Genomic DNA, 20088 nt, shown 5'->3' with positions numbered 1-20088 from the left:
CACACTGCACAAACCCAGGGATGCGGTTCCCACGCATCCCAGTGTAAATGCCGCCCCACAGCTGTGCAAGGAGGCAGCCTGAACTACAGGTGCCACACAGGTGAGTAAGCCAGTGTTCTGACCTTGAGGTACTTGCCATTGTGTGTAAGGAAGGGATGGGGAAGATACAAGACACACTGTGGTTGCTGTGTAAGGCAGAGCAAGATAAACAGAGATACCAACTCAATTTTACGGAAGTTCAAAGAGATGATAGGTATAAAAGGCGGAGGTATCAGAAATGGCTGCATACAGGAAGTAGTATTTAATATCAACTTTCAAAGAAAACTAGACTCATGAGTGGATTAATATAGACAGGTAAAAGTGAAATAAATCTTTAATGAGTGTGGATGATAGGTGAATACATAGGTCCTATTGCATTTAAACTTCATATGAAGCAAGTTTATTGTCCCTATTTCACAGATAAGGAAACTGAAAGAAAGAGGTTGAAGAATCTGCCCAAGGCTAATTCTTATAGCTAACAACAGGGGTTGGGGGGAGCACATGGGAGTCAGAACCCAATCTAGTTGCTGTCCAAGCCTATGCTTTCTCTAGATTCGCGCTGAAATGACTTCAGGCAGAGGAGAAGGAAACTACCATGTGGGGAGACTATAATAACTGTGTACTACTGTATACCTTGGTTTGAAGACTTACTCATCTAACCCCATGGCCACTGCAGAGAGTCAGTGCTATTATCGTCACTTTACACAGAACCCTGTGCCACATTACACAGATGGTGGCAATTTTGCGTCTTCAGTTTGCGTTGTATTTATTGGTTTCAGTCTAGGTATCCCTGATTTCAGGGCCATTCGCTTACCTTTCACTCGTGTGGCCGCGGGACTCAGGAGACAAGGACGGGAACCTCTGGGGGCAGGGCCGGTGGGGGAGGGGAGGAACCGTAGATTCCGCCACAGGAACGGTGGCCCCTGGCTGTGGTAGCATCGAATGCCGAGGTGAGGAAAACGTCAGTGACTCTCCTCCTCCCATCCGGTTTGCTTTCTGTCAACCTCAGGCTTTCTGGTAGACTGGGTCCTCTCCCTGGGAAGCAAGTCCTGAGGCAACAGCGTGGGTCCTGGTGTTTACTTTGGGAAGTGACCCTGTGAAACAGGAGCGGGGCAGGGAAGGGTGAAACGGAGAGGTGGGCGGCGCCACACGGGACGAGGCCGGGCGCGGTGACTTCTGTGGGGCCCGGGGCGCCCCCTCCCCGGCACGGGCGCCCTCCCCGGCACGGGCGCCCCCTCCCCGGCACGGGCCCCTCCTCCCCGGCACGGGTCCCCCTCCCCGGCACGGGTCCCCCTCCCCGGCACGGGCCCCTCCTCCCCGGCACGGGCGCCCCCTCCCCGGCACAGGCCCCCCTCCCCGGCACAGGTCCCCCTCCCCGGTACGGGCCCCCTCCCCGGCACGGGCCCCCCTCCCCGGCACGGGCCCCTCCTCCCCGGCACGGGCCCCTCCTCCCCGGCACGGGCGCCCCCTCCCCGGCACGGGCCCCCCTCCCCGGCACGGGTCCCCCTCCCCGGTACGGGCCCCCTCCCCGGCACGGGCCCCTCCTCCCCGGCACGGGCCCCCCCTCCCCGGTACGGGCGCCCCCTCCCCGGCACGGGCCCCCCCTCCCCGGCACAGGACCCTCCCCGGTACGGGCCCCCTCCCCGGCACGGGCCCCTCCTCCCCGGCACGGGCCCCCCTCCCCGGCACGGGCCCCTCCTCCCCGGCACGGGCCCCTCCTCCCCGGCACGGGACCCCCTCCCCGGCACGGGACCCCCTCCCCGGCACGGGACCCCTCCCCGGCACGGGCCCCCCTCCCCGGCACGGGCCCCTCCTCCCCGGCACGGGCGCCCCCTCCCCGGCACGGGCCCCTCCTCCCCGGCACGGGACCCCCTCCCCGGCACGGGACCCCTCCCCGGCACGGGCCCCCCTCCCCGGCACGGGCCCCCTCCCCGGCACGGGCCCCTCCTCCCCGGCACGGGCGCCCCCTCCCCGGCACGGGCCCCTCCTCCCCGGCACGGGCGCCTCCTCCCCGGCACGGGCGCCCCGCGGGATACGCGCCAGGGGTGTCTGGCCTGGACGGCGGAAAGGAGCAGCGTCCGCCCCCTCCGGCCCCGCGTGCGACTCCCTCACACTTCCAGGCCGTGTGGGTGCCAGGGCCGGGGGGAAAGGTGGCCGAGACGGCGTGAGGTGGGCGCAGGGGTGTCCGAACAGGACACCTGGGCCAGAAGGCCCCTCCATTCTGAAGCAAGATTCAGCAGTCACAGACCTGAGGCTGTTTCATGTCTGATCAATTTGTGATCTCTACGAAACGTCTTATAAATGGATTCCTACAATATGTGGCCTCTGTGTCTGGCTTCTTGCCCTTAGCAGTGTTTTCAAGGTTGGGAACAAATGTTGGAAAGACTCTCTTTGCTGCTTCCGTGAGCCCTTTCCGCGGTCCTGCTGGGAGTTGGAAGACGAGTCGGTCCCTGGAGGTGTCACTGCTTGCAGAATAGCGGCCCCTGGTGGCCCCCAGGTGAACTCCGCCAGCCCGGCTGTCCGGACAACCGTGTGCCAAGCCACCCCCGTGTTTAAGTGAGGAGATGAGGGTAAGAGCGTTCTTTTAAAATGCCAGGGGAACTTTTAAAAAATCAAGTTTAGCTTGTCCCTACTACGGAAGCTTTACTGAAGCAAGATTGAAGGTCAGACAGGCGTTAGGAATTGTTGGTCATCCTGCTCTATATTACAAGAACCTGTAAGGCTGAGATAAGTATATGGGGCCATTTGCATTGCTTGAGATTACGCCAGTGGGATTTGATGTTCTTATAGGTTAGCCCCAATGAAATAGCAAGTGCATTTGGAGAAATCCATACTTAAAGTTATGTTAAATACCTATAAATTAAATCTAAACACAGTTGTGCTATTAATTCGGCTATTAGTAGCAATCAAGTGTTCAAGCCCTGAAAATTGCCCCATCAAAATTCAAGTCAGTGGCAAACAAGATAATGAAGAAGCATATTCTTATGCTAATACGGCTATACAGGGCCTTGCCCTCCCCCAGTGAGAAACATTACATAGATCTTTGGCCAAATATTTGTTCCTGCTTTTTGGTTCCTCCACAACCATTTCGACACTTTCCTAGGCACATTTTCTTCTCCTGACATAAATTGGAATCCAGTACAATAGAAGACAGTCACCTAAAAAGAGTTTATGTGGAGCACAGGTAGGAAGCTAATATCTACTAATCCAAACAAGATTCTCCTTGTGGTACACTTCAATGGCTTGCTGAACTTCTTTTCAGCAGGTGATGCATCGGTGATCACTTCCTTCATGAGGGTATGTACACAGACCCTGAGGTATATGTATATGTCCTCCATGAGGGTATGTATATCTAGCCTGCTAGTAGAGGTAAATGTAAAAATACACAGCATTCCCAGAGCCTATGAGAGTGCCTAGCACATAGTAGGTGCTCAGTAAATATTTTTAGATTGATTGTCTAAATGAAAAGTGTTCTGAAGACATAGTTTCTAGTTCTGAATCTGTAGCTTGTGTTTTGGCCTAGCTCACAAAGTCCTTGTGAAAATCAGATGAGATAATGTGCTTTAATATACTACTTTAAAATAGTAAATTTCCATAATGTGACATATGAAAACTGATGATAGCAATTGACCTTCTGCAGTTTTTGGTTTGGTTCAATTTAATTAGTTGAGTGCCTACTGCAAGCAAGGTATAGGTGTAGACATTGCTCAGGAGTCCCAGAAAAGTTAGGCACAGACCATGTTCTAAAAGAGATTGTGAGTTTTGATAAAAGGAAAGGATAATAAGACAAGTATAAAAATAAGCACATCAGGTGAGCTATTCAAAATAATCATTAGTATGATACAGGCAATTAACTACGAGAATGGAAGTCCACTAGTAGAACTGAACATCAATCCTAGGTAGAGGTAACAGGGACTTTAGAATAATGTCTTCACCAGTCAAAAAGAGAATAAGGAGCAAAGTAATAGAACTACTCAAAATTTTCCACTGAAGTGCATGTAACAGTAGATAAGAGTTAAAAAAATATATATTTTTAGCAGTCTGGGCCTGTGTAGCCCTAAATGGCCTGCTACGATTTTGAAATTATTTTGAAGTCCTGGGATTTATCCCAAACATCATGTGCATTTTGCATTCTGTACCATAATGTACCCCATTACTTTGCATTATAATATAAAAATATCGCCCCCTACCCCACTCAAAATCTGAACATAATTGGCCTTCCAGGAAGGCTTACTGAATTTATTTCGATATACTTAGTCATCTTCCTTGCACTGCAGAGGATGTACCCCAGCTGAGAAGCTGAGGACCACAGTGGGAGAATCGTAGAGTCAGATAATTCAATCAGAAGTAGATGTTTTTTCCAAAGGATCTACTCTTTTGGGTGTCCATGTGAGAAGGACAGCACATGTCCATTTTATTTTATTTGTTTTAAGCCTAGACTTGGAATTTTGTCATTCTCTGTGGAGTAAACTCAGTTTTCCTGTTCCTAGACTAGTTCTCAATGGCCTGCTGTGACTTCTCAGGGCTCTGTAAGGGCAAGCAGGGTCAGAGTTTTGATTCACACTCTATCCACCTCTCTCCACCTCTCCCCCATTCTCTGAGGTCTCTGGTGATGTTTTGATGACCTAATTCAATTATGTTTTCTCAAACTCATCTACCATGACCTCTCTGCAGCATTTGGACATGAGGGACTAACTACTTCCTCCAACTGATGGAAAACATTTCTGGGATTTTGTGAGAATGCGCTTTAATTTTCTTCTCTCTGCTCTCACTATTGCTGAGTTTTCTCCTTACTCTTACTTGCTAAATGTGGGCGACCTTCCAGTTTTGATTTTTAACTCTTTGTGTCTCCATCTTTACTATTTATCTTTAGGCAAACACATTGTGTCTTACTTTCAATGGCAACTAATATAATGTCAACTGAAGAATCACTAAATTCTTAAATTTGGAGAAGAGAGCTTTATTTCTTATAAAAGGTTACAACCTGAGGGCTGGCCATCCCACAGGCTGGAAAGCATAGCCCCTGGCACAAATTGGAAGCAGGCACTATGGGGAGGTAAGGCTGGAACAGGAATTTATGCTGAATGGGGCAGCTAAGTACACATATTCAACAAGTTATAGGAGGAGCTACAAATATTCGCCAAGGGGCATGCATATGCATAGTAAGCAAACAAGCATGTTACATGTGTCCCATGTTCACTTTGGGGTGGGGGAGACTTAATATTTAAATGCATTCAAATTAGGCTCTATGCATCATAAGGTGAAACAGAGGACACAGAGGCATCTTGTGTGCAGCCTCTGTAAACTGGCCAGAACCAGTCCATGGTTGGTGGCCCCTCATCAGGAAGAAATGCCAGTCAGTTGTATAAATCAGCAGTGGAGCAAGTCTTTCAAAAGAGTTGGTTTCTGTTTAGCTCTTAGGAAGGAAAGCCATATGGTGGTTATCAAGGGAGGGGGTCTGAGGTGTGTCTGGTGTCCTGTCTTGTCATGGCTGAGTACTCAGTTTTTGAGGCTTCTCTGGGGTCCCCTTGGCCAAAGCGGAGCCCATTCAGTTGGTTGGGGGGCTTAGGGTTTTATTTTTATTTCTCAATATGATGCTAAATTTAAGTCTTCATAAATAATGCCCTCAGCCGTAACCCTGCCTGACCTCCAAGCCTATAATCCAACAGTGCAGAAGACATTCCCCTTGGATGTCTTCCTGTTACTTCACCCCAACAAGTCCTGAGCATTAGTCACAGTCTTCATCTTTCCTAGACCCACCTTACCTCCAGACTTGCCCATTCCTGCCAATGTCACTAACTTCCATCTTCACAGTTGCCCTGGATCAAAACCTTAGGATCATTTTTCCCTGTCCCTTCTTGTTCATACTTTATATCGACACAGTTGCCAATACTTATTGGGTGAATTATCACCAATCATTGAAATCTGATAGAACTAGCAGCAAGATTTCACTTCCTATTAATCTCTATGCTTTTCTTTCTCTCCTGCCCACACTCTGACCCAGATCCCAGTCAGTCTAAGGCCACCAATGTTCCTCAAGGGAAGTAGGGATTTCAATGCAGGAATGTAGAGATAAGAGTTAGCTTTTAGTTCTTTTGACCTCTCATTTTAAGCTCTTGAGAATCAAAAGGGAGAGCCCAGAGCAGGCAGGCAGAGCTCACTGTTTATGCAGTAATAAAGATTAGAGAGAGAGTTAAAGGAGAGAGTCAGTGTAAAGGCCACTTGGATCAGACCTGGAAGATAAGCCAGGTGAGGGGGACCCAGGGGGCTATTTTGGGGGAGTGTGTGAAAGGCTTGGAAGGTGGCAAATGCCAAGGAGCCACTGGGAAGTGACCCCCACCTGCCACACAGACTCCCCTAGCAGATCTTGGAGGAGGGTGGCCGACCAGCCCCTCTCTTGTCTGTGGATTGTCCCGTGGGGTTCCTATCCTAACTGCATGCACGCTAGTCCCTGCAGAAACAGAGTAGGTGGGAGGTTCTTAACCTAGCAAGGATGCATGTAAGAAAGAGCCCCAACATCTGGACCTGGGGGGACTCTCCTTACAAACACCTCAGCAGCTGGTAATGGCCAGAGCAACATCAAGGTGGGCAGACGGGAAAGTGAAATCTGACTCCTTTCTCTCTCTCAGCACATCCTGCATGGCCTGGAGGAGATTTAGAGGGATTAGTGTTCTCCTGAGCAACCCTAGCATCTCGCTGCCTAAACCACGGTGGAAGAAAAGATCGAGGATGTGAAAGACCACTAAGGAGCTGATTTTATTCAGGCTGTCACATTAAGGAGAATGTTCATTAATCAGAACCATCTCAAGGAAAGAGAGAAAACCCGGAGTTTTATAAAGGCAAGTAAACAAGGAGTCCTGCGGACAGGTGGACAGTGGTGAGTTTTATCTGAGTCATAAGGCACATATGCAAGGGCAGGGCAGTGCCCTGTGGTTTGCCCTTTCTTGGGACGTAATAAAGTAAGGGGGCATTTCTTAACCGGAGCTGCTTTTTGGGAACACAGGGCTCAGATAAAGTTCAATGTCATCAGGGGAAAACTGTAAAGCAAATATGTGTCTGCTGCTGTTTCCTACCCCAACAGTTGAAGGGTTCTTTTCACGTGGTTGTCCTCGTATCTTGTTCCCAGTTAGCTGTCAACTAATTCTTAATATAGTGTGAAAACCTAAGGTTCTGATCTGCATGAAAATGGTTTTTGTGAGGTTGTGCTTGGATTATGTCAGTCACTGTTCACCTAGACTATGACATAGAAATCTTCTCCTTCACAAAGGGAAGAAACTTGCATTTTCTTTACATACCAGGTCTGCTTTGATCGTACTCCCATGATCGTAGGTCCCCTCTGGAGCCTTTTCTAAGTGGGAGTTTTTCAACCTGTTGCTATTTGGGGCTGGTTTTGCAGTGGGGGACTGTCCTGTGCACTGCAGTGTATTCAGCAGCACCCCTGGCCTCTCCTCTCCATGTGCCATAGCGTCCCCACCCCACCCCACCCCACCCCTGCCCCACCACTATGACAATTGGAAATGTCTCCAGACATTGCCAAATGTCCTCAGGAGGGCAAAACCGTCCCTAGGTGATTACCACTGATATAAGAATTTATGTGTTAGATTCAGAAAATGCCAGGATTTGGTAGGAATGGAGAATATAAGCCAAACTTTGAGACAGCTGAATAAAATAATTAGTTTGTTAGGGGAGCAGCATGAAACAGCATTGGAGGCCAAGGAAACGAACAGAAAAGCAGAATTAGTACCTAGTGTTAAAGATCCAAATAAGGGTGAGGGAAAGGCTGGTGTCTAATTAGGAAAGACTTGTGAGTTTCCAAACAAATGAAATTAAACAATAAGTGTGTTCAGGATACTAAAAGTCCACACACAGAAGTTGTGGGTTATGAATTCTTATTCTATTATTTTTATATTTACTTATATCGTATTGAGTTATGTTTTATTACTTCATTCACCTTACATTAATGTTGTAAAATAAAATGGCATTTTATGTTTTAAGGGAGAGGTGTTTCAACATGCTCTGTCTTCTAATATTCCAAACTAAGAGAACTTAATTAATTGGTATAAAACTCAATTGTGCCATCTAGTGTTACAATTCTCAAATTGCAGGTGAAAAGATAGTTCTTTGGGGCAGGAAGAGTTTCATTTCTTTCAGAAAGAATAATGACAAGGAGTTATCGATAACAGCTTAATACGTGACTCTTCTCAGTGGTATTTATGTCTTAACAGTAATTTTTACTAGTTGTAAGTCTCTTGAGGCAGGGATCGTGTCTTGTTTTCCTTTGTATCCTTAGCACAGTCCTTGAAACACAATAGATGCTTAATAATTATCTGTTGAATAAATGGATGAATATGTACAGTTTGAGACTCAAAAAATTGGATATCCCATATAGAATTTCATGCACAGACAGGCTTGTTGCAGTGGACAATCGTAGGACAAGGAAAGAAACATCAGAGCATATAAGTGGCTTCTATGCCATCCTCGGAAGGCGATCATCATAGAATAAACCTCTGCAGTAAGGTGGGCCCAGCCTTTCAACCTGGTCTGCGGCATTCATCATTATCCCTGTGAAGAATATTTGTTAACTGGGGCTGTCCGTGTTCTCCAATGCACCCTCACCTCTGTGCCACAGCTATCTTGCTGTGCCCCAGCTCCATCAAGAGGATTTCATCTCCGTTCTGTAACCAAAAACTCTGAGGCTTACAAGTTGAATTTGCACATAAATATAGCCTCCCATAAACATAGAGAGTTTAGGTTTCCTTAGACCCTGCTTGCTCCTGACTTTGCATGTCTTGTGCAAAGATTCTTATGAAATGAAGATGTAGACGTATGCGTTATATACATTCTCCTGTATTTCACAATGTGGTTGAGTGTCATGAGATTTATAGCTTAAGAATGCAATGCACAGATTTATAAAATCTCATGGAGTTTTGCCAGAATGGAAGGCATTCCTCTGCTTTTAAGTGTTTATTCGTGAATAAATATAGAATTATTTATGATGAAATGGTAATAATTTTCATTGTTTTTTTCCCCACTTATTCTTTCTATAAATATGTACCAGTTGAGTGCTTATTCTGTGTAAAGAATTGTGTTAGGAACCTTTAAAGGGCTAAAAATGTGGAAGGCAGAGTCTCTTCCCTTGAAGAGTTTAATCCAGTTGGGTAACTTGGAGAACATAGGGCATACTCCCTTCCTGTTAAAAAGAGATAGAAGAAGAATGTAAGAGTTAAGTAAAAATGCAAATGGTGCAACTTTGTAAGTGCCTGCCTACATTCAGTGATTATAGTTCTACTCTGAATATCTTATTTGGTGTAATGAAGTGAGAAGTTGAGTAGAGTAAATCCTCATTTTCATCCTGTTCTTCATCTTTTGTTAGTTCATTTTTAGGAATAAATGAAGGCTAATGGGTGCTCCTTTAAATGTACTAGCTAAGTGCCATTATGCTCTTATTAACTATCAGTTTATTGAGGAAGTAAAGTGGAAAGACAAGTGCTTTTGTCCTCTAAAGGGGGGATTTTGGCTATGGTTCCAGTTAACAAACACAAACTAATGGAAACATCCAGAGATTGGGGTTGGGGGGAGAAGCAGAGAGGAGAGGATAAGAAGAGAGGACACACACACACACACACACACACACACACACACACGCGCACATGGACACACACAGTGAGTGAGTTAGATTTTGAAAGAACCCCTTGGGGAAAAAATACTTCTTGTAAATGTTAAAGTACCTGGTAGTATGTCCAGTAACACAAGTGATATACCAGTCTTCTGAAATAGGAGGGCAGGTGTTGTTATTCCTCTTTTATAGAGGAGAAAACTAAAATTTAGAGACAGTAATTGACTTGTTCAAACTATAAAAGTGGTGAGTACAGAAGCCAAGATTTAGAAATTGAAAGTTTTGATTCCAGATTTGATGTTTTGCTCCCATCCTATCAGGTTCTACTCTGCAGTTGAGAGTAAACAGAGATAGTGGAGAATAGAGAAAAACATTGTTGTTCTTTGTTCAGCATCCCTAATAAATTCATCCATTCTTTCAGCAAGTACTTACTGTGTGTCTAACACTCACAGGGCCATACAGCAAACATACGTCCCCCTTTGAGGATGAACTTGAGGCAAAAGCCAGTAAAAGTTGTCCCTGTTTTTTTTTTTTTTTTTTTAAAAAGGCTAAAATATTCTTTTAAAGCCACCGAACATCTCATTCTCCGTTACATTAAGTGTACCATTCTTCCAAAACTTTTGATCTAAGCCTAGAGATGTCCCTGTTTCTCTAATTTTCCAATTCACACAGTGCAGGTCTTCAAGACTACATGTTTTCATTTCTTAACAGTCTCCTCAGCAACTGCTCCTAATCCAGTGTACTTGGCATGAAGCTCCTGGGGTCATATTTTATGCATGTATTTTACAATTTTCCATTCCCTTAAGAATATATAATGTCTCCTCTTCCATATCCCATCTTACCCTAACTCTAGCCAAGCATGACAAACTACATTGTCCAGCTGCCTCTCCTTCCCTCCAAGGTCATCCTCAAGTATTTCCTAATGTAATTTCTCCACTTCCCTTTGACTATACTCACACACATGCACACACACACATTCTTTGCTACTCCTCTCCCTTGGAATTCTTCTTCCAACTAAAAAATGGAATTAATAATACCAATTGCAAAGGATTATTATATGGATTAAATAATATTAATATAACACAAAAATGCTCTGCCTGGCACAGAATAAGCTTTAATAATTACAGAAACTATTTGTGTTTATCCACACCCCCAAACTCAGTCCGCATTGACCACTGTTTTTCTTTGGGCAACCTCCTCAGAACTTCTGTATTGGAAGAATCCAGAATAAGACATTGTGGCATAACAATTATTTTGAGCTGAAGACATTTGAGTTCCTGAAATCCCTTATCTGCCTATAAGCAGAGCCTCCACAAAGGACTCAGTTGTCATAAATCCCCTCCGTGGGAGCAACTCTAATCTCTTCTTGGAGAGGTGAGGTTGGCACCATATCCAAATAAACATTGTCACAAAATTATCATATCTTCCATCTATTCTTCTAAGGGTCCATTTATCTTTCCAAAAAGTCATTTGTTTTTCCATAAATGTCTTTCCTCTTTTTAAGAAGTCATTTGTTCTCCTAGAAACACTCTCTACCCCTTCCCATACCCTATTACAAAGGTGTACAAGCCCCCAATTCTACCTGCATTCTTGAGTCACATTTCTTTGTGAACTCCCATGTACATTTGTAACTAAATCTGTTTTTTTCTTTTGCTAATCCATCTATTGTCAGTTTAATTTGCAGACCCTTAATCACTAAATTTAAGCAGGTAGAGGAAAAGCTTTTCCTCCCCTACCGTAGCATTTATAGAATATTATCTTGTACTCATTACATTACTTAGGTTTGCTTGTTTGTTTACTATAGCTGCACCTTCTCTTCTCAATAGATTATAAATTGCTCTAGCTCTAGGAGCATATTTGTGTGTGTGTGTGTGTGTGTGTACTTTATGCTATCTATTTATAGTGGTGTGGATGCTATAGAATTAAATAAGTATCTGTTATAATTTGGCATATAGAAGAAACTATTTTTGAATGAATGAGTAAATGAATATAAGAGATCATGGAGATTGGTCCCCTGATGATTATTCTTTGTGGTGCAAAGCTACCTATGAGGGTCTCTTTATAACCATCTGCTCCTTTTCCAGGTTTTGTTCTAGACTCCTTCTTCTTCTTCAACTCCTATACCCAGCCAGTAATTATGTTGTGTCAGTCTCATTAAGCTCATCACTCTTGAATCAACATTTCTATTAGTCCAGGCCATTTTCTTTCTCTTGTACAGATTCATACTCTGCAGGGCAGCCTAGATGGGTCTTTCTAAACTACGATGATGATCATAGCCTTTTCTTGCTTAAAATTCTTTATTGGTGCCCCACTGCCATTGGAATAAGGTCCAAATTGCTCAAAATGGCTGTCTTCATTTGGGTTCTCCAGAGAGCACAGTCTGAGGCATGGATTGGGGTGGAGGTGGTTTATTTGGGAGGTGAATCCACAGAGTAGAGTGAGGGAATCAGGAGAATGAACTTGAGAAAAAAGAAAAGTCAATACAGGATTTGTTATTGAGCTGGTTCCTGCTGGACAACTGGGCGCAATTCCCTGGAGACCCCTTGAGGATCCATGTAGAATAGAATTGTCAGAATTGTCCCCCAAGGAGAAGATTAGGGCATATATCTAATGATTCTGTTTCCATTAGTTGGAGAACTGTACCTGGAGCTGGACTGACTGCTCCCCCAAACTTCTGTCTGCTTCTGTGCAGAGGCTGAGCAGCTTTCCACAGCCTCAGAGAAAGTCTTGAGGCAGAATACTTGCTCAGGCAGGGCCGACAACCCGCACCCACGCCATACTGATGTACCTGGACTCCTCCAGATGTGCATCTGATTCCTCTGCCCAGAACCCTTTTCTCCTCAATAAATTCCGCTTTCCTCTAGTAGGAATATTGCCTCCTCCAGGAAATCTTCCCTGACTGATGTCTGCACCCCTTGCTATGTGGCCATAAGAAGGAGTTAGTTTGCTCTTCTTTCTTGCTCCCATATCACACCCTTTTAAATTATACTTGTCACTCTGCAGTGTCTTTATGGTCTACTTGAAGACTAAAAGTTACATGAGGTCAGGGGCTGTGTCTTTTCCACCATTATATCTGAAGATCCTGACATAGTAGCTGGGACACAGTAGATGCTCGGTAAATATTTATGGAATGAAGACTAGATAAGCCAGGTTACACTTGTGCCCTGAATGTCTTCTAAGGTATAGTACCTTAGTTTATAAGCAACACAAAGTCCAACTCAAACTGTCTTAAGCCAAAAAGATAATTCAGTAGCTCACTTCACTGAAAATCCAGGGTCAGCTGTAGCTTTAGGTACAGCTTATGAGGACTGAAACATTGTCCTTGGGATATGGCCCCTCTTCAGGAGGGGTGAAGGTGAGGTGGATGGGGTGAAGTGGTAATAACTTAGGCTGGGTTCCCTTGAGGCAGAACATCGTCAGGGATTCCGGTACAAGTGATTTATGGGGGAATGAGGAAAATAGGATAGGGCTGGGGAAAGCTAAGCAAGGGTGTGATTGCAGCAGGAGACCAGCTGCAGTGTGATTCCCACAGGGAGCCCCAGAGCATGAATTGCACCATGATGTTGGTTCCACCTGAAGGCAAAGAGAATGGCCTTTCATACCCCAGAGTTAATTAGTCATTGTCTGTGGGCTGTCTCTGGAGGTGCGGGGTGTGTGTTTATGTGTGTGAATTGTGCCTAGGTGGCTCCTATTTGGTTGAGGGCATCTCTCCTCATAAGGAAAGCTCAGAACTCTTAGCAGCTAGGGGATGGGGACACGAGCATGGTAAAAGGGGTGTAAGCAATAGTGCCTAGTAAAGGGGAGGTGGAGATCCAGTTCCTCTGGAATTACATGGACTGAGACTCAAGGAAGGCAAATCTACAAAGGAATATCTAGGTGCTGGTACCCAAAGAAAGGGAGGTAGATGCTGGATGGCAAAAAGGCAGCCTACATCCTGGGAGCACAGCTTTCTCTATTTGTTAGAGGTAGCTTGGCATCTCACTCGCTCTCTGGCCCCTCAGTACCGCCATCGCCCTGAAAGGATGCATTGATGGTTTTAACCTGTGCCACGCTGAGTAACGGAAGGTTTGGAATCTATAGTTTGGTTCTGATAGTCTCTGGTATTGTCATTTTATTTGCTTAACCACCTGAATGGCTGAACATTTAATTAGGGTAGACAGGATAGGAAAAATGGTGAGTGCTGTAAAAAGACAGTGAGGGAGGAAGGAGGCAGAAACACTGTCTCTGATAGATTTTCCCACTTTGAGCATCTTCACTTTTGGGGTAGGGAGAAAGAATGAAAAAATTTATTCCAAAATTTTACAATCAAACAGTCTTAGGCCTTTTCATGCTTTCTGTCATCAGCTGGCAGGATCTGAGAAGAAATCTTTTAAAAAAACCCATCAGAACACTGTTGGTTGAGAAATGTGAAGTTTCTATTTTATCCGGGAGCCACAAAAAATGTACATTTGACCTACCTGAAATAGGAAGAAAGCACGCCACGCAATCTTTTTCTTTTCCATCCTGAAGTTTCCTTTAATTAGCTCTAGGTAGCAGACCTTAGCATATCTGGCAGATGGAACATTCACACATCATCTGAACCATTTTCCTTCACAGTTTCTTACCTCCTGCAAGCATGGCAGTAGGTTTAAACAATCATGCATTTTGGTGGTTTCTCTATTCAGATTTCAATTTGAACATATGTTTGTTATCGTTTCTGAACTTGAGTGAATGTCTTAAGGGGACAACTATGAGAAAATTCTTTAATTGAGGTTCTGTTTGAGTTCGATTATTAAGGATAATGAGTATAACTATTTATTAGTCTAAGTCAGTCCCTCTGCCATGGAAACATCTGTCACGTGAAAGAATAAAGCTATAGACTTTGCTGGCAAGTATGATGTGCAGTTCCCCTCCAACGATGAGATTTAATCTTACTGACCATTACACACATTAATCCCCACTTGATCTGCAACCTGATGGGATCTATTAAATCATTCCCATCCTGTTCTTTTGATGGTATGCTCCTCCACCCCACCCTCAAATGTTATTAATTTTTAAATAGTAATCTAAGCCCATTTTTGTGCTATAGGTACAATTGTTGAGAGGCTCCTGGCATTAGGGCCAGTGTGTGGTATTTTGAGTGTGTAAGTGAATAGTGTGTTAAGTACACTCCTGCTCATGGAGACAGCTGCTTGTGGCTATGCATGTCTCTCTCCCTGGGGCGTGATATAATACTGGGTCTCTCAAAGTTCACTTATTGGCTGTCTTTACAATTTTGTCATATCAGTGTTTTGCCTGCACAGTTTTTAATTTAAAAATTTCCCCTAAATTAACCCACATTTAAAGAGTTTACATTCTACTCTATCCTTATTGTAAGTAATAATATCAGTGTGTCAGAGATTTGGCGTGCCATTTGCATACCTTATTACATTAGATACATGATGCGTATTTTTCCACATTTTTAATATCTCTGCAGTCCTGATGCATCTTACAATGGTTGCCAATTCCCACCCTTGCACTTTCTGTTGACTGGGCAGCAATTAGGACGTAGTTGTCATTGCCTGACACCTTCTGGTGAGAAGAAGAAGGCACCAGCTGAAAACTTAACAAGTGGATGTCAGCAGCGTGGATGAAAATCCTGAAGACAGCGTGGGAACACTCTTGAAGAAATGCAGCTTTGCCAGTGCTGTTGATGACATGGACAACAACATCACGTGGGAAAACGTGGCCATTCTTGACCTCAAGTTTAAAAGTGGTTTCAGAAAATTGAACGCTTGATTGTAAAGAAATTTAAGGAATATTTTAGCCAATTAAATTTGCATATGTGTTCTTTTTTATGTATGCCTAAGTGCAATATATTTTAAAATTCTATGTCTGAAGAAGCCTAAAAGAGTTCTTTCAGTAAGAATAAAACAGAAATGTTAAGTGATAAGAAAACATTGGGTCATAGCAGTGTTTTTTTTTTTGTCTTAGCAGTACATAAAATACTGGTATACATTACAATCAAAAGTGTCTTAAATTTGATGAGATATTGCATTACCTTTCTAATGTACATTAAAATAAAAACAAACAAAACAATCCCTCTATGTAAACCTAACAGCTCCTCTAGTACCTCCAGCAGTGTGCATGCTGTGTTTGGGATAACGTTAGTATAGTGATGAAATGGAGTTTGTTGTGGGTTGGATTCTGGCCTTAGTCACTTACTTACCAGCAGTGTGACTTACTTAAGTCCCAGTTACTTTATCTCTTAAATGGATGTCTTGAGTGGGTATGCTCAGAAGGAGATCCTAAGAAAAGCAATTGAGTGTAAATAGTGTTGGGGATCCCAGGAAGGAAAGTGTCTTTGTCCATTTGGGTTGCTGTAACAAAATGCCATAGACTAGTTAGCTTATAAACCACAGAAATTTATTTCTTACATCTCTGGAGGCTTGGAAGTGTGAGATCAAGGCACCAGCAGATTTGGTGTCTGGTGAGGGCCTGCTTTCTGGTTTATAGGTGGTGCCTTCTCACTGTGTCCTCAAGTTGTAGAAGGGGACTAGCTGGCTCTCTGGGGTCTCTTTTATAGGGGCACTAATCCCTTTCATTAAGGCTCTACCCTCATGACCTAATTACTTCCCAAAGGCCCCACCTCCTAATACCATCACTTTGGGGGTTAGGATTTTGGTTTATGAATTTTGAGGGGACAAAGATGTTTACACCATGTAACAAAGATAATGGAAAAGTGAGGCAGGGAGAAAAAGGAAGCCAATACAAGTACATCTTCACTGTGGGCAGTTGGGACTCTATCCCACTGGAACCTCTGACCTGGGCATGTGTAGAACATGCCTCAGTGTTAACCCATCCGAGGGTGGAGAAAGCTAGGGTGTTTATCTGTCAAATACTTTTCTGCATTGACTGAGCACTGCTCCCAGGGATACTAACTCCGTAGCATTTCTGACTGCCCCATGCACCTGCAGCCAGACATGCGCCTGTAGCCAGAAAGTTTTGAGGCAGAGATGGGCTGGCAATTGCAGGAGGAAGCTGTCGACATGTACAGGAATAGGGAGCGCTAAGAGCATGCAAGCAGGAAACCAACAACATTTCCTCCAGTGGGGATAAGAACACTACCTCAAAGCACCGTTGAGAGTCTTAAATGCAATCAGACATATAAACACTTGCATGTAATACATTTAAACAAATATCAGCTAACTTATTCTATACTGTCCTCACCTTGGGCTGTTAACTGTCTCACCAGTCTGCTGGGCTGTGATTTGATATTCTGTAGAAATCTCACACTATGTGAGGTTTTGCTTTTGTATGTCCTTCTCTCCCTCTTGGTTAGTGGGTCTTCACTCCAACTGGCTAATTATCAAAACTTTAATTAATATGTTCTCTTCCTTGTATTTAAATGTGATACTGCTGTTTCACCATAGTGTGGGTTTTAGAGGATTTTCCTTTTTTTCAGTATTTGTTCACTTGGTTCCACTCCTGACAAATACTATGTATTCAAATTGTTTTAAAAGTAACTTTATAGTTTCACCAATTACATAAGAATTACATGCTTGTGTAAGGATCAAACAGTTACTTCTAATGCTACCACTGAGAATCACTGCTAACTTTTGGTATTTGGTATTTTTTTTCAGGTCTTCATATATTTTAGTAGGCATTCATCCATCTCCTACCCATTACTAAGACTTGCCTTTCCCCCTCCTAACTGTACCCAGATTGTTTGGGGTATGAACACCCTCCACAACCACCACCACTGCAATTATGCATAGTAGCTCTATGGTTTGTGTTGTGGTCTGAATGTTTGTGTCCAGTCAAAATTTATACATTGAAACACAATCGCCAATGTGATAGTATTAAAAGGTGGGGCCCTTGGAGGATGATTAGGTCATGGAGGGCTCCACACTCATGAATGGGATTAAAGTACCTTTAAAGAGAGACCCCAGAGAGCTACCTAGCCCCTTCCTCCACGTAGGGACACAGCAAGGAGATACCATCTATGAATCGGAAAGTGAGCCCTCACCAGACATCAAATCTTCTGGCACCTTGATCTTGGATTTCCCTGCCCCTAGAACTAAAAGAAATAAGTTTGTGTTTTTATAGGCCACCCAGTTTATGGTATTTTTGTATAGCAGCCAGAAATGGACTGAAACAGTTTGATAGGACTGACCCAGCCCACATCTAGGAATGAGTTTTAAATGACCTGAGTCTTTCAGAAAATCTCACCTCCTTGACAGAATTTTTGGTTCAGTGATGGACATTGACCCAGGCCTAAGCCAATTAGTGCATGATATTTCTCTGGTACAGAAGTAGTGATAGCATCTACAATGGCCCAAACAGAGTTAAGGGAAGGGCCTTTGTCTGTTGACTGGAGGAGAGACACCATCCCCCTTCTGCTGGACCAGAATGAGACAGGCGATAACTTTGATTGCTACTGACAGCTTTCCATCCTAGACATTTGTGAGGGGCCTTAGCTACCATTGTGTGTGGGAGAGTGGAGGGAAGTAGAGACAGAGAGGGTTAGGTCTGCTCTAGAGACTCCTGAGGAGGTGAGATAATTCAGGTGTCTCCTGAATGTTTTGTTCTATAAACAAGAGGTGCCAAGGATGTTTCCTTGTAGTTCCTCATGAAAATCAGTGTTCATAGAGGTAGATAACACACATAATCATTTTTTCATGGATTGGAAGGTCAATAGTGAGTGTCAATGCTTTGGGGAAGGCATATGTTCCCAACAAATATCCCTGCAAGACGCCTTCCATATTGTCTCTGTAACAAATATGTTTCAGGATGGTCACATTTCTCAGGGGACGAGGAAGTAAAGGAAGAGTCCTGATAGTTTCTGATGAGAGATTCTTAAAGTTTGCTCCATGGTAGCACTGTGTTCTAAGCCAAGCCACAGCTCTACGGGAGTGATGATATTTAATGGTCACATGTTCAAATGTGGAGAAGGATGAGAGATTATTGGGATCAATGATCCTGAATCCTCAAACAGCTCTTCACACCTATAAATTCTTGAGGGAGCTCTGAGGAGGGGATACTTAAGGAGCCTGTGATGATGGATCCTTGGTTCTGGTGAGCTGGGTTGAGCTACATGGAGATACTATGGATCAGACTGTCTAGGTTTGAGTCCAGACTCTGTAATTTCCTACTTTTGTAATCTCAGGTAAGTTACACAAATCCACTGAGATTTAGTTTCCTCACCTCTGAAAAAGACACACAGTAACAGCACTCACCTCATAGGGTTGTGGTGAGGATTAAATGGGAAAATGATTGTAAAACACTTAGCACAGCACCCAGCACAGAGTAGCTGCTCATTAAATATTTACTACTAGTATTGCTACCATGGCCACTGCCGTTGCTGCTGTTGTTCTTCTTAATATTTTTCTAATGAGACTTAAATGGATTGATACAGAACTTTTATCCCTGGATCCAGACCCTCAGCTTGTGTTTGTGCTCTTATCCCTCCCACAGTGAGGAGAAGACGTGAAGGGAAAGTAAACTATATGACCCTCCACCGTAGGAGCTTTTGCCCTGGAGCAGAGCTGATTCCCTCTACCCTTTGGTCTTTCCAGGGTGGGGGAACCTCTGGAGAGGGAGAAGCTTCCTCAAGTCTTTCATACCTTACTAGCCCCACAGGAGATACATTTTCCAAATAGTCAAGCCAGGGAGGCCTTTTCACACAGGAGCCAGGGCTTCAGTCTCTTTGCTCAGCATCATGAAAGCCTTGCTCTGTTCCCCAGGGCTGCTGCCCCACAGTGTCCTTGCCTGTGATCCTCCTGATCCCTGGGTGTCTTCCTGGGTGGCAGGCAGGAAGGAGGGAGAAAAAAGTTTGCAGGAAAAGGAGCTGTTCCTGGAGTCACTGTTACTGCAGAACCTTTATTCTGCACACTTGGACATAACTTCCAGTTTATAAAGTGTTTTCATCAATATTTTCTATAAATCCTACTGAATATTAAAAAGCAAAACAGAGTTCCTTATAAAAGATGTGAAACATGTGTGATCCACCAACGTATAAATTAATGCATAAATTCATGCATATTCATGAACGCATTTCTAGTAAATCAAGAAATATTAATAGCAGCAGCTTAATCTGGGTAGGGATGAGGCATGCTATGAGTTAGTATGAGGGTTGGGGCTAAAAACAGGAAAGGAATGAAGGGAATATCTTTTAAGCTCCAGTTGCTTTATGTATGTTCTCTTGTATCACTAACAAGTATCAATTTGCAAAAGGGGTATTACTATTCTTGCTGTGTTGATGAGTAAACTGAGCCTGACATCACAGACAATAAGCAGCAGAGTCCAGATTCAAGCCTAGGACTGTCTTGCATTTGAAGCCCATGTTCTGTTCATTAGCACCACGCTCTACTTTCCTTTAAATGGTAAAAAACAGCCATGTGATCAAACTAAGGGGAAGTTTTATGTCAGTAAGTTGTACTGGGGTAGCACAGTATGCCCACTCTTGCCGTGCT

General features: G+C 44.1%; 2 long non-coding RNA genes across 5 annotated transcripts in view; one reads left to right on the top strand and one right to left on the bottom strand.

The window, feature by feature from the left end:
- Window positions 1-2448, bottom strand: part of LOC123644957 — a 52389-nt gene extending 49941 nt beyond the window's left edge. For all 3 annotated transcript variants that reach the window (XR_006737326.1, XR_006737327.1, XR_006737328.1), the window contains exons 1-2: window positions 2288-2448; window positions 854-1133 (exon numbers count right to left, since the gene is read on the bottom strand). This is a non-coding gene — a long non-coding RNA (uncharacterized LOC123644957). The remainder of the gene's footprint in view (window positions 1-853; window positions 1134-2287) is intronic.
- On the top strand, window positions 935-15137 carry LOC123644956. 2 transcript variants are annotated; one of them, XR_006737325.1, is made up of 4 exons: window positions 935-989; window positions 2389-2609; window positions 6669-6916; window positions 15111-15137. It is a non-coding gene; the product is annotated as an uncharacterized LOC123644956 (long non-coding RNA). The 2 variants fall into 2 exon arrangements; XR_006737324.1 differs by lacking the exon at window positions 935-989 and having other exon boundaries at window positions 2013-2609.
- The last annotated feature ends 4951 nt before the right edge of the window (window positions 15138-20088 follow it).

The sequence above is a fragment of the Lemur catta genome, chromosome 9 (genome assembly GCF_020740605.2).
Source record: "Lemur catta isolate mLemCat1 chromosome 9, mLemCat1.pri, whole genome shotgun sequence".
Lineage (NCBI taxonomy): Eukaryota > Metazoa > Chordata > Mammalia > Primates > Lemuridae > Lemur > Lemur catta.
The sequence above is the reverse complement of the archived record's forward strand: the minus strand, read 5'-3'. Positions and strand labels throughout refer to the sequence as shown.